The sequence below is a fragment of the Monopterus albus genome, unplaced genomic scaffold, assembly GCF_001952655.1.
Source record: "Monopterus albus unplaced genomic scaffold, M_albus_1.0 scaffold80.1, whole genome shotgun sequence".
Classification (NCBI taxonomy): Eukaryota; Metazoa; Chordata; class Actinopteri; order Synbranchiformes; family Synbranchidae; genus Monopterus; species Monopterus albus.
This window is the reverse complement of record NW_018127960.1, coordinates 318,596-332,219: the sequence shown is the minus strand read 5'-3', so window position 1 is coordinate 332,219 and position 13,624 is coordinate 318,596.

Below are 13,624 nucleotides of genomic sequence, written 5' to 3'. Positions count from 1 at the left end.
GGCTGAAAACTTCATGCGCAGTTGGATGGCAGCTGGTTCATAAATAATACATTCCAACCAACTTGTATTTGTTTAAAAGAAGCTGATGAGATTTTCTTGTAGCGGAAGAGAACAAATGAGTCCATGTTATTAACGTCTGGCTGGTTAGATGGAAAAGGGAAAAACCTTTGAAGTGCAAGCGACAGTCAGAGCACCAAAGAGGGATTACAAGCACAGTAAAGGGACAAAGCAATTCTGAGCAGAATCGCCATTCCACTCGGACAAAAACCAAATGGGCTGAAGAAAAGAGAGGGAGAGAAGACCGTGTGTGCATGGTACCGGCGCCCTGAAGCGATAACGGACCATCTGAGATGCAACAAAGCAAAATTAAACGGTGTCTGGAACATTTCTCAGCAAAACTCATTGGAGCAGCTGAATGCATCAAAGGTGAACACTCACGAGGTGCCAGGTCAGAGGTTTTCACACATACTACTGTACAAGTCCCAGAAAGCTGAACGCTTGCTGTGTTTCTGACCTCATTTGGCTGCTATTGCTTTAATATTCTCCCTTTGGAAAATCAAGACCTGAACGTTTTCAAAGGCGGATGTCAGTATTCTCAGGTGGGTGGGAAGGTGTCACACAGACAGGAGGTGCTCTCAAAGAACATGATCCAGAGCGGAGCGAGACACCAGCAGGGACTCACCAGGACTGGATTCAAGAAGGAATACAATCAAAACAGACTGGTTCATGATTTTATAGCACACCAGATTAAACATTAAAGCTGATTCTGATTCTTCTAAATAGACTTTTGCTTATAGTGTAAACAAGGTCTCCCGCGGGAAGAAACCCATGGAGGTCGGACAGCATTTATACAGTTCTTTCTGCTCCTGTCATTGTCTGTGTCGCTGATGGTAGTGATTAAGGAGGTGGGTGGGCAAGCATATTAATATAATGAGATGGGGGAGGCAAGATCCAATGGCAACAGTAGACAAAGGCGTTCCAGTTGGGTCAATGACACACACATAAAAAAGGAGGGCAGCCAGAGACGTGACAACATTTATGTGTGCAAATAGAAGCACTCACTGACATGAAGAACACAACAGCAGCTTGAATCAGCAGCTGCTCTGGAGGCATTAGCAGAGTGGACAAGCTGCAGTAGCAACTGGATGATTTGGCTGAAGGCTGCACAAAGCAGGAGAAGGGTAATGCAGAGGTGTATGTTCACACAGAGCGAGTGGGGAGTGAGAGAGAAGGTGACGTCTTCCTGGTTAAGTTATTGCCCAACTCCATTTAAAGTGTGAATGTAAATTTGCCAAGTAAGAAGTCAGAAAGTTACTGCAGCAATGACTGGGACTGAGGCAGGGAAAAAGCAAGCACTAGCAGAAATCCAGTCGCCTATAACTATGGAAGATAGATGCCACGTTCCTGAAGTTGTCACATATATAAGCAAACAGGGAAAAAGAACAAATCTGCTTAGGCCTCTGCTGCATTGTAGGCTGAAGTGTTCTGTGTCACTTAGTTGAATATTGCTGAAGCATGGTCTAAAATATTTATGCTTTGTAGTAGATAGCTACTCATCCATGTAGGCTTTGGACAAAGATTGAAAAAGGGAAACGCTTGCATTGTGGATTGAGAACAGTGCAAGTGCCGCCAGCACAGACAACTGAATATAGGTGAACTGGGTCTGAAGTGCCGCCAGCACAGACAACTGAATACAGGTGAACATACACTGGGTCTATTCATTATTGTCCTCTTGTCTGGGGTCTGGTGCCAGGTCCAGCAGATCCAGCTGGGCCAACACCCACTGGGAACTTGTTCAACATCCTGCCAAGAATATGGACACAACTCTCTCTCGTTATACAAGAAGCAGATGGCTTATAGCAAAGGCCCTGGCATCCTATATTCACACAAAACCCCCACAAGACCTCATGAAGGACCTGGTCATAGGCCTTCACCAAGTCCACAAAACACATGCAAACTCCTGTGACCCCACTGTTCCACGGCCAGGACAGAATCCACACTGTTCGTCCTGAATCTGAGGCTCAACAACCTGTCGGAGCCTCAGATTCAACACCTTGGTCTAAACTTTCCTGATGAGGCTGAGTAGTGTGAAACCTTTGTGAAGGTACCATGTACGAATGTCTGGTTACATTTAGCTAAGAGGACTAAGTGAGCGACGCCACGCTGCTGTTCTCCTGCCCGATCATTCACTGTGCAGCAGTTTGTCATGGCCGCTGTCCAAGGTGCTGAGCCTGGGCCTCTCAGGGAGCAGCAGCTGCCCGTACACTCACCGCCAGGCTCATTTCAAACATCTCTGTTATTTTACAAGGTGTTTATCCAAACATTTTATTGTCCATGGGAACAAAAGACACTGATGAACACAATGATGTGGAAAATATGGCTCAGGATTATATCTTATCTTTTTCACATCAGTATTTTTCTTACATTGCACTTAATGTGAGCATTAAATAGGTCTAGTTCCACGCTTTTAATATAATTAGGTGATGCTAAAGCACAGGACCCTGTGTGCAGCCTGCTGACCTTGAGGACGCTGCCTGGGTCTACTTTTCAGTCTAGACAATAACACCTGTTTGGGACTGGTAACCAACGGCAACAGACTAGCCGTATACAGCGCCGCGGAGACAAATGGGGACTTTGTATCAAGCTTTGTAAGTTATAAAAGCTGATATGCAGCTGCTATTTAGTGGGCACAGGACAAAGAGGGCTTAAAGCAGCTGATTCCTTCTCCTTTATCCTGAGTGTCAGGCTTTACCATGAATTAATGGAAATAAAGTGCAGAGAAAAAGAGATTGAAGCAGGAACACACGCCTGTGAGAGCCAGCTTGTATTTAACATTTCTACTTGTTCCTCATGAGACAGATCTTAAGCTGCTCCTGACATTACTGAGAAGGAAGGCACTAGAAGAGCTGCCAGTCAAGATCCAGTGCCTTTAGCTGCTCAGATTCTGATTAGTCCATGTGTCAGTGAAGGCCTTATCACAAGACATGCACTCTCCAGAGCAGCCATAGTCATCCCATCCCGTACCACCTACTCCTCAGGACATTTGCCTGTGAAGTGCAAATTGCTGCAGAAATGCAGCAGGTGTGCATGACAGGCACATGTCAGGTAAGGATGAAAGTAAAGATGGGGCAGCTGGAAAAAATATGGAGGGAGGATAAATGAGAAGTGCGTATGTGTGAAACTGTGTGTGCAGAACTCTGAACGTCCTTGCAGGCAGCTGGTGTTGGCACTTTCTTGAAGACCTTCTTATGTTTATTAAAAGAAATGTTCGACTTGTTGGGAACCATGCCTGCTCACTATCGACAGATTTGCTGCTAGTCCAGTAAATAGCTTACTGCTACCAGAAAGGTAAGATTAGGTGAAGTGAATGTATTAACCTGATCCTCATTTAATTTCTGTTCAGAAGCTTCTCTTCTTGCCTTGTTTTTCTACCTCTGTTAATGAACTCTGAGATGAGATCAGACCAGCAGAGGAAATTTCTGCCCCTGACGTTTTTACAGGATGTGAGACTTATAGGGAAATAGTGAAAAAAGCCAATTAATACATCAAAAATGATTCATTCAGTGAGTGCCCATCTCAGGACTCTGTTCCAAGAAAGAATAATTGAATAATAAGATGATTATGGCCGGAAAGAGCACTGGCAACTGGGCAAGCAGTAAGCATTCATTTCACACTGACAGCTATAAGTTTATTATTCTCACTGTGAAACAAGTTAAACAGATTTTAAAAAATTAAAATAAATCAAACCTGAAGCCCTGAGCTTGTTTTACCAGGCATTTCAGCTCAGGATAGCAAGAGTGAGAGCATAAAACAAAGTTTCACGTCATTAGAATTCAAAGACATCGGTTCATCACTCCAGTTTCAAAGCAAGTGGATTCATATGAATGTGAGGTTTGTTCAGGAGGAGGCTTCAGTCTCAGCACATATGTCCTGCTGATGCTAAACAGTTTCACACACCAGATATTGCTCCTCACTTCAGTCTGTATCACAGACTCTCAGTGAGTGTGTGTGGCAGTGCAGCCTCTGCAGTTTGCTGCTGTGCTGGACTCAGAGTAGCCACAGTCAGTGTAAACATGGCTTTCTGCACAGATGCTGTGCCCTTGGTCAGACTGCAGGACAGTTGAATAGGATCTTCATGCAAAACTCCCCAAATAACCAAGTCACTGGACAGAATAACAGAAACATGTACTACAGTCAATAGTGTTTTAAAAGTCCAAAGACCATTTACTATATATTACAGAACAGCCTCTGCTTTTCAGAAAATAATTTAAAAAGTAAATAAAGCAAAAAAAAAAAAAAAGCAATAACTGGAAAACATGTATCCAATATTATTTTCAATTGCGTCTGAATTTAGAGAGCTCCTGTACCTCTCACTCAGCTTACCTGTTCACCGATCCAACCACCTCCACTCACCTTAGCTCCTCCTAAGCCTCCAGCTACCCCGACCACTCTCCTGCCTTCTCGACTCACCTGTGTTCCTAGCTGGCTCCACTCTGCCTACCTGCCTCGTCCCTGACTCAACCTAAGTCTCCCCCTGCCTGTATGACACACCTGAGTTTAAGAAAGATAGTGAATCATCTCAATCTGATGATGATGATTTTGATAAGGGGCTAAACCACATGGTAGAGTACAGAAGAAGACAGGACGATGTAGTCGCTGGCAGTTTCTTATCCAGTCAAACAGTAGCTGAAGTGAAGGTATGTTCCACAGCGTTGGTTTGCCCTTCCACCATGACACGGCTCATCTCCGCCCTCCACTCTGCCAAGAAAGCACAGCTGGGATGTTGCTGCCACCCTCAGGTCTGCTGACCTCTCTTGGCAAGCGCCACACATGCATTCATTCACATGAAAAGAGGGTGATGCGTGATTCATTTGTCATACAACACACACACATAAACAAGCACATTAAAGTGGCACAAGTGAAAGCCTAACTGCACCTGGATTCACTTTCCACTGCAGCTGACAAGGTCAGCACTGGTCCCTCTGGGGCTTACTTTCACTTGGACTTGGTATGAATCATTAAAAATGAACCTGTTCTGGAAATAAAGAAGTTAATAATCTTGGCAACAGCTCTAAAATTTGAAATTTAATTGCTCTCAGGCCACAGCTCTCCTCTCCAGACTCTTGACATCAGTCGGACTCTGTTTTAGCTGAACAACATTTCTGCGAAGCAGCAGAGCGTCTCCGGAGGCAGAAATAAATAACCTGACTTCATTCGACAGAGTTTGTTGAAGCTCGGCCAACTCAGCCACCCGGCGCACCTGAGCGACATGAAACAAGCCCTAGTCAAAATATTTCAAACTGATTTGCTTCTTTGTCAGAAATCTGGGAATTACTCGGGGATGAAGAAGGACTAGGACTAAAAATATGAACATTAAGTGTCTCCAGCACTTATCAGTGAGTAGCACATTGCAATATGCCTTCAACTTTCCACACTCTTACTTTGTGCTGTTTCATTGTGCTTGTTCTTCTACACTCAGGCTACACAGTTTACTGTAAGGTAACACTGCACCTCATGTCTTCTGGCAGTTGAAGGGAGAGCAAGCATCCATTAAATCTAACCCATACAAGCTGATTAATCCAGCTGCAGCTCGTGAGCTCAATGACAATATACCACAATAATAATAATAATAATAATACAAACTCTAGTATCTAGTATGTTGTTGCTAATAATAATAATTTAGTGAATGATTGTTTTGGCAACCATGGGATCTGACCCACTGACATTACATCCCTGATGGGAAATGCTCTGTGCTCTGCCGTTACACTCTTCGGTGTTACTGGAGTAAAGCACGTCACTCAGCAGAGGCTGTGGCGTCCCAGCCTCACCCTTTTCCTTCTCTTCCTGGCTGAACAGTGTCCTTGAGTTTTGCCTCTTGTGTGTGAGTTCAGTCTGCCCTCTAACAGGACACTGAGGCGTCTTCATGGGATATTGTGGCCTTTCAGAGGACACTCAAAAAACCTGATCCTTCTACATCTGTTTGTCACAACTCTACTTTGTGCTGCTCATCACAGTCATTCAGAATGAGTAAGTCATAAACAAAATAATTAAAATCACACTGGTTTTGCCCCACAGTGAGATGGATGACAGCTGCATTCACTGCCTCCACAGCATTAACACTGGTAATCATGCAGACTGTGTGTGAGGATAACAGACATTTCATCCATTACAAAAATTCAGTGTGGTGCCTCTCAGTCTGTGAAATGCTGTGATTTCTGTTTAGGAAGGAGCATCTCACACACACACACACACACACACTCACAAATAAAAGGAGATATTTTTATTGTGTTGTGTGTGCGTGAACAGCGCAGTAGTGGTCTTCTGAGGAATGATGCTATCAGGAAAAGAATTAGTGTGTGTGTCTACGTGTGTGTGTGCACACGTCTTTATTACATTGTGTGGACATATTTGTGTTCAATGCCATCATTAGGTCATCTAATCTTTAAAGGGCTTTGCCTGAGTTAAGACTTGGTTTTGGGGTTAAGGATAGAATAAGACTTAGGTCAGGGTCAGCGCGACGGCAGGGGGCGGGCACTGGGCGTATACAGTAGTCAGGATGGTCGACGTCATTGGACAACATCCTGCTATTTCATGTAATACCTGCTTAAGCACTAATCAGAACCAAAACCAGTCTAAATCTCACTGTGTCTGTTTTGTCTTTTCTATCCCATCTCGTTATATTTGTGAGGCTGAAGGTCTGAATCTCTAGTGGCTCTGTCTGTGCTCAGTGACTGAGAGGAAGTAAATGAATGTAGTGACCAGTCTAAAGGTTATTTGGTGCATTGAGGCCCCGTGCAATTACAGGGTCTCAGTAATTTCTTGTTAAGTTATTAATCCATTAGTTTGTTTCTCCAGTAAATGTCAGAGGTGACGTCTTCAGTGTGCTCGGTTTGTCCAACTAACCCGTCAGAATCTAAGGATTTTCAGTTTGCACTGAGATAAAACAAGTGTATATTCAGGAAATACAATAAAAAATACAAGACAGCGCCTTCTGATTTAGTATTACTGTGAAGGACTCTGGGAATGTGAGATCAGCCAGTGAGAGGAAACACCATAATGACACAGAAGGACTTTGTCTCCACCTCTTCCATCCAGATTGAATTAACACCATTTCTCACCATTAGCTCGTCCTGCTTTTCCTTTCGATCACCGATCATCCCATTAGGCCTACTGTATCCTCTTCTCATAGCATCAATCTCATTATCTCATCCATCCCTGCCTCCTCCTCCTCGTCCCCTTCTTCTCTGTTCTCATTCTCAGCTGGACTCTGAGCCTAAACCTCTGACATCCCATCTATTTTAGTTGAAGTTAAGATCTTAACATTTTTTCAGCAATATTCTCTGTGGATTTACATTCTGTCAATATCCATCTATGTGACAGTTCCATGCCGGCAGCAGGTTTGCCATTTCCTCTCTGGACTGAAAGTGCCCACACACAGGAAATGATGCAGCGTGCACTCCACTGCTGATTGTAATTGTCTCATTAGCATCAACCTCTCTGTTTACTGTTAGTTGTATTAAGTTGCTGCTAATGTAAACTCAGCGCTTCCTACTGACGCTATAGGTCACATTAAAGTCCTGGCAAAACACACTGTGACTTTTATGGTGGTAATTAAACAAAATGTTTGTCCATGAACACCAAGGCTTCAGGACATGAAGAGCTGAGCATACATCAGTTGGTGAAAGGTTCCGGTTGATGAGAAAACAAGAGTTTGAGCCTCCACTTTTTCCCTGAGTGGAGGCTGTGACAGTCAGTAGATCTAGTTGGCCTGATGGCCATTTGATTTATGTTGACAGTGAGAGAGACACAGAGAAAGTTTAGTTTGGTCTACAGGCCCAGTCACACCCCCATTTTAAACAGTAACAGGTGACTAAGCTAGCTAAGTTACAGCTCCAGCAGTTTGGGGAGCTACTGTGACTCTCTGAGTCTGGGGACTGTGTGCAGTGTCCTTAGCCCCACAGCTCGCACGCAGTCAAACCCATTCATAGCTGTGTGGTATTGTCCCATGTGATCCCCCTTTGGTTGTCAGGGATTTCACAAATTTCAAACAATATCCCAGAAAAACCTCAATGAGTCATCACGAGCATTTTGCATTTTTAAGCCAGTCAGAATGTCATCACATGATACAAACATAATATTCAGTCCAAGGATGGACAGGATAACAAGCTATACACACAACCTTCCACTGTTGTTTGCTGGATGTTTTACAGGTGTGAGTCCATCAGTATATGCACTCAGGCGCACGTGGAGCAGGGAAGCTCGAGCTACGAGAAGCGGGACACATCTCTGGCCTCACACTGTCATATGAGAAATGACTTGATGATTTATAGACAGAGTGGCACATCAGGAATTTGGTGTTGCTTTATCTGAGCTACAGCTTCATTCATGCAGAACAAGAAAGTGACTTCAGACAGTGTTACTGCAGGCCCCGAGACACTGAGACCCACATTAACACCCGATGTGGTTTCACAGTTTGAAGCCTCCTCATAAAGCAAACAAGTTCACAATAAATCTTCCTTCATTCATTCGTTCTGCTGCTGTCTGGATGTGTCATGGCCGTTCAGATGAACATCATGGCTAGAAGGAGAGAAAAGGGAAACAAATGGTGAGTGAATTTAATTTGTGTGTGACAGTCCCTGATAGATGGCACGTCACTGAAACACTGCGGGCAATTTGTGCTCAGCTATTTTTCAAAGTACAGACTAACATGAGCCATCTATGACATCCAAATTATTGTGAATCATGGCATATGCAACTCTGAATCCTGGGGAAATAAGCACTGTAAGCATTTCTGTCAATTCTTCTGCTACAGGAGTCATGGATATGGGCAGAAGAAAAGAGGAAAGATCCAAGACACCCTTCACTCTTATCCAGATGGCTCTCAAGAGGGACCTTTTAATTCATTTTTAGAAGAGTGCCTTGGATTTTTCCTTTTTTTATCTGTTCATTTTAGGTCCCTTTTTCCAAAAAGCACCTTCGACAAACATCTGGAACTTACTGGCATCTTCTCTACTTTTCACAAGTCATGGATATGGGCAGAAGAAAAGAGGAAAGATCCAAGACACCCTTCACTCTTATCCAGATGGCTCTCAAGAGGGACCTTTTAATTCATTTTTAGAAGAGTGCCTTGGATTTTTCCTTTTTTTATCTGTTCATTTTAGGTCCCTTTTTCCAAAAAGCACCTTCGACAAACATCTGGAACTTACTGGCATCTTCTCTACTTTTCACAAGTCATGGATATGGGTATCTATAATATAGTAATTAAGCTTGGCAGCCGTTAAATCATTCACTTACTGTGCTGATCAATCACTGAACTTTATTTCAGAACCATTTTTCAAAGAAACACAAACAAATCTAAAGCTCATTTCTTCACCCTTGGGCTGATTGAATGTAATTTAATCTGCAAACTGAATGGCACCACACTTAATATTTGGATGACGTCGATCGTTTAATTTATCCCGACATTTAGTGCAGCAGACAAACAAGATACAGAACCACAGCTCCTACATTCACACCTGCAACCACCTAGAAGATGTAATTCTTATACAAATGATTTGCATTGATTTATGTATTTTAGATCTTTTTTTTCAGTCAACATAGTTTGCAGCATGATAAATATTAGACAGGGTTTTTGTTTTTATAGCATCATCTCAAGGTGTTATGTTAAGTCGTAATTACACTTTCCCCTTAATTGTAATGTTTATTTTAAGGCTGTGTCACATTCCTGAGTATGTGTTTTGGATAAATCTATGTGACGTGTCACAGTTTGATGGAGCCACAGATATAGTTTCTACACATTCCTCCAGAGTTACACATAAGCTTAGTAAAAGTAACATCACTTGACCTATTTAAATGCTAAAAGCACTAATGTTTCTCTGGAGATGTTCTTGTGTTTCTGTTAATGACTATCCAAAGTGGTTAATAGTTGAAGTCTAATTTTATGGCCCACAGCCAAACTATAAAACCCAAACTCTCTCCATTTTGGGAGTTTTAATGGCTACGTTTAAATCAGATTAGACTCGGTGTTATAAACATAATGACTGTTGTGTTATATTCTGTTCTGCTGAGGACTTCTGGTGTCTAAAGTGTGGCTTCTAATGGTTTGGCATGACAGCAGTGTTAATTACCAATCTGTTCTCCTTCACTCCTCTCTTGTCTTTTCCTCTTGCAGGGGAATCACACTGTCACTTCTTCAAGAGTTCAATATTAAGAGGAACTTAAATTTCACGCATCATGAGACATATTCATTAAACTTTAGACCAAAATATGAGCCGGTTTTTAAACTTCCATTAAAATTTACAAGAACTAACAGAATCTTTCTAATGGACCATTCAGAGCTTGGACTTGTTTGTGTGTTTTCCCCAGACATCAGCTTAAATCCCCTGAGATGGAGCTGCAGTTAGGCAACGCCCTGCGGTCGCCCTGCGGACGCCCTGCGGACGCCCTGCAGCACACACATTGGCATCTTTTCCTTTTCTTTGCAGACTCACTGATGGTCATTAATGGTCAGTGTTGCGATCCTAGATCCTTTAGATTTGGTAACGTGCTTTCCTGACTAGTAATAAAAGTGTTAAGTTATGATGCTGCAAACTGCATTTTGTGGAAACAATGCAATGGAGATGTGGTGATTCTTCTCAGATTTGCCCACATCAGATGACCAGTTCAGTAAAGGTGTGACTGTGAGCTGCCTTCAGAACAAGAAGTGCAGGCAGAATGCTGTTCAACACTTCATCTGCCCAAATGTTTCAGGAGCAGAGCTGATCTGACCTTCCACCAAAGATCTGTCAAAGTTAGTTGTCTAGGAAGACAGATCTGTGTCCCCTGAGCACCAGAACAAGAGGATGGAAATAACTATTACACTACTGTAATCACTTTGACAGACAAACAGGGCTGTTTCCAAGCGCCATCTAACTTCAGGCACTCTGTTAGTCACGTGATGCTATGAATGAATCCTCAGGAAGCATTTGCTGTATACTTGTCTGCTTATCTTGTCCTTGTCTCTTTTCTACAGTAAAAGAAGCTCACTGGCTTTCATTCTGCTCATGTTTCAAAGTAAACTGGTGCTGCCCAGCTTAGTACAAGGGGCAGATTTGTCAGCGCGAGTGGTCACAGCGGTCCTCGACTTCTGGACTTGAACTGGGCTGTACTGCTCCTTCACATCCATATTAACAAGGCTAGGTGCACTGAGGTATTCTGCACAGCTGGACTGATGAGCATCAGTTGTTTCTGCACACACAGGTGCATTAGCACCACCACAACAAACACTTAGAGGGGGATTAAAAATTCATAGTAGATTAATAGCCTGAGAGCTAATCAGAATATACATGAGCGAGTGCCACAAGGGTAGGCTTGACACTTCACTTGAATCACTCTCACTCTCAAGTTGCAGTCAGAAAATGATGTGAGATCTGACTTACACGGTAAAAACAATAAAAGTTTAATATGACACTGATAAATGGGCTTTGAATAGCCACACAACACAGTCACTGTGGCCTCATAAAAACTAATATTAATAGGGCACTGGGAGGCATTTGAATGGTCAACATTCACACATAAACTTGATTTGGATTTTCCCCCAAAATGAAACAAACACTGTGAACAGAAGAGTCTAAAAAGGAAAGTATCAAATGAGCCCCAGTGAAAAGGCAACACTGTGGTAACTGATGGTTTCCCAGTGCACATTTGCATACCTGAATAGAGTGGGCAGCAATCTGTCCAAGTCATTACGTTAATTAGCACCTGGATAATTGGATGTAATTACCCTACATCTGTGAATTCACACTTCTACATTAATCGAAAAGGATTTGCTTCACAATTCATTTGAGGAGAATTTTAGAAATGAAAATGACCTTTGGCCACGCACGTTCATCTGGGGAGACAATCCAGAACATCTCTGTGTAGAAAGAGAGGAGGAAAAAATGCAGATGTGCTGTTTACATCCAGAGTCCCTCTCCTAAAAGGAGAAGTGCTAAAAACGCAGATGCTTCCGGATGCAAACTCTTATATAATGTCAGATTTGATTTTACCTTAATTTCCTTCTAAGGTATTTATTCATATTTTGCTCTGGTTTACCAGGCTTTAGTTTAAAAAAGCCTTCCTCTGTTCTGAGCTGCTTCTGTTTTAGTTTGCTGTTGATATGGTTTGCACTTGGTGCAAATCTTAGATTAAACCAATCAATAAATAAACATATTAATTAATGCTAATACTACTAACAACAACAATAATAATAAATAGATGGGGCGGTTGGCGCTGTCGCCAACCACCCCATCTATTTATGTGTGTGTGGGCACTTTCAGTCCAGAGAGGAAATGGCAGCAAGAAGAATCTATTAAATATTTGAAAGGCTTTAGGAGAGTCAGTCTCCAGTAAACACAAGATGAGTCTGAGTCTGTACAAGCACCAGGTGAGCACAGAATCAAAGAAAACAGAGACACGGAGTCAGACCTGCAGAAAAAGACTCGTTTTATCATTCACATCTCATCTCGGTGCTTCTGCGATTCATGCCTTCAAATTCTGACAACTGCAACTGATTTCTTCGTTGTTAATTTGCTCGCTTGCTTATCACATCCAGCATCCATCCATCCATCCTCATCAAGCCATTGTTGTTGCTTCCCTGCTTCCACATCACAGGCTGCACGTTCACAGTTTCTCCCTCAGTCTGCTCTTGATTAGCTTGGCTACTTCCCTCTCCTGATTAAGGTTTGCTTTACTGGTTTGCTGATGTTGGCTGACACTGTTTCTGTCCCTGAAAATGAACATGTCACATGCACAGTTTCCAGAATAATACTCAGTCTTACTAAATTTCATTTTGTGATTCTAGATGTTGCAGGTCAGGGGTTCTTGATCAGTCACAAAGTTACATTTATCTATATTTTTATTACATATATTGGGCTGTGAGCATCTACTGACAGACGTACAGAAACACACATCAGTTTTGCTGCAAATCAAATGTTAAAAAAGAAGCAGTGTTATAACATAAAATGTCAAATGTGTGTTGTCATCGCTCTGATAATGGCTCAAAATGTCACATGAAACATTAGAAATCATTTTATTTCAAAACCACATGCTGCTCTAACAGCCTCTGTTTTCCTGGTTTCAGGCTTCCCACCAGATTTTGGGGTCTTTCATTAACGAGGTCCAACTCTGATGCAGGTTGATAAGGCCTGGCTCATCCCAGAGAGGACGGCAGGGGCTGGGGTCAGGACTCTGCCCAGGCCAGTCAAGCTCTTCCACACCAAACTGGGAAAACCAGCCCTTTAAGGAGTTGTCTATACTGGCACTGTAACGATCAAACAACACAAACACCATTATTTAAATGACATTGCTGCATTTGGGATTTCTTTTCTTTTCCTGAAATAAGACACCTCTCCACACTAAAACAGGAAGATGGCAATTGAAGGAGTGTCCACACACTTTTGGCTATTTAGTGTGATTTCATTTCATGGTGATACAAGTCAAAAGCTTGTTTGTCACCAGCTGGACAGTGGGTCCACTTTTTCTTTCGTTTGAGTTTAATTTCTTTTCAGCTTCTCCACCTCTGCAGTTTCAGTCGTGCCCTTAAGGTTTTAAACAGAATGAATTAAATTTAAAAGACCTTTGTGGGCATAATGCCACAGCATATATA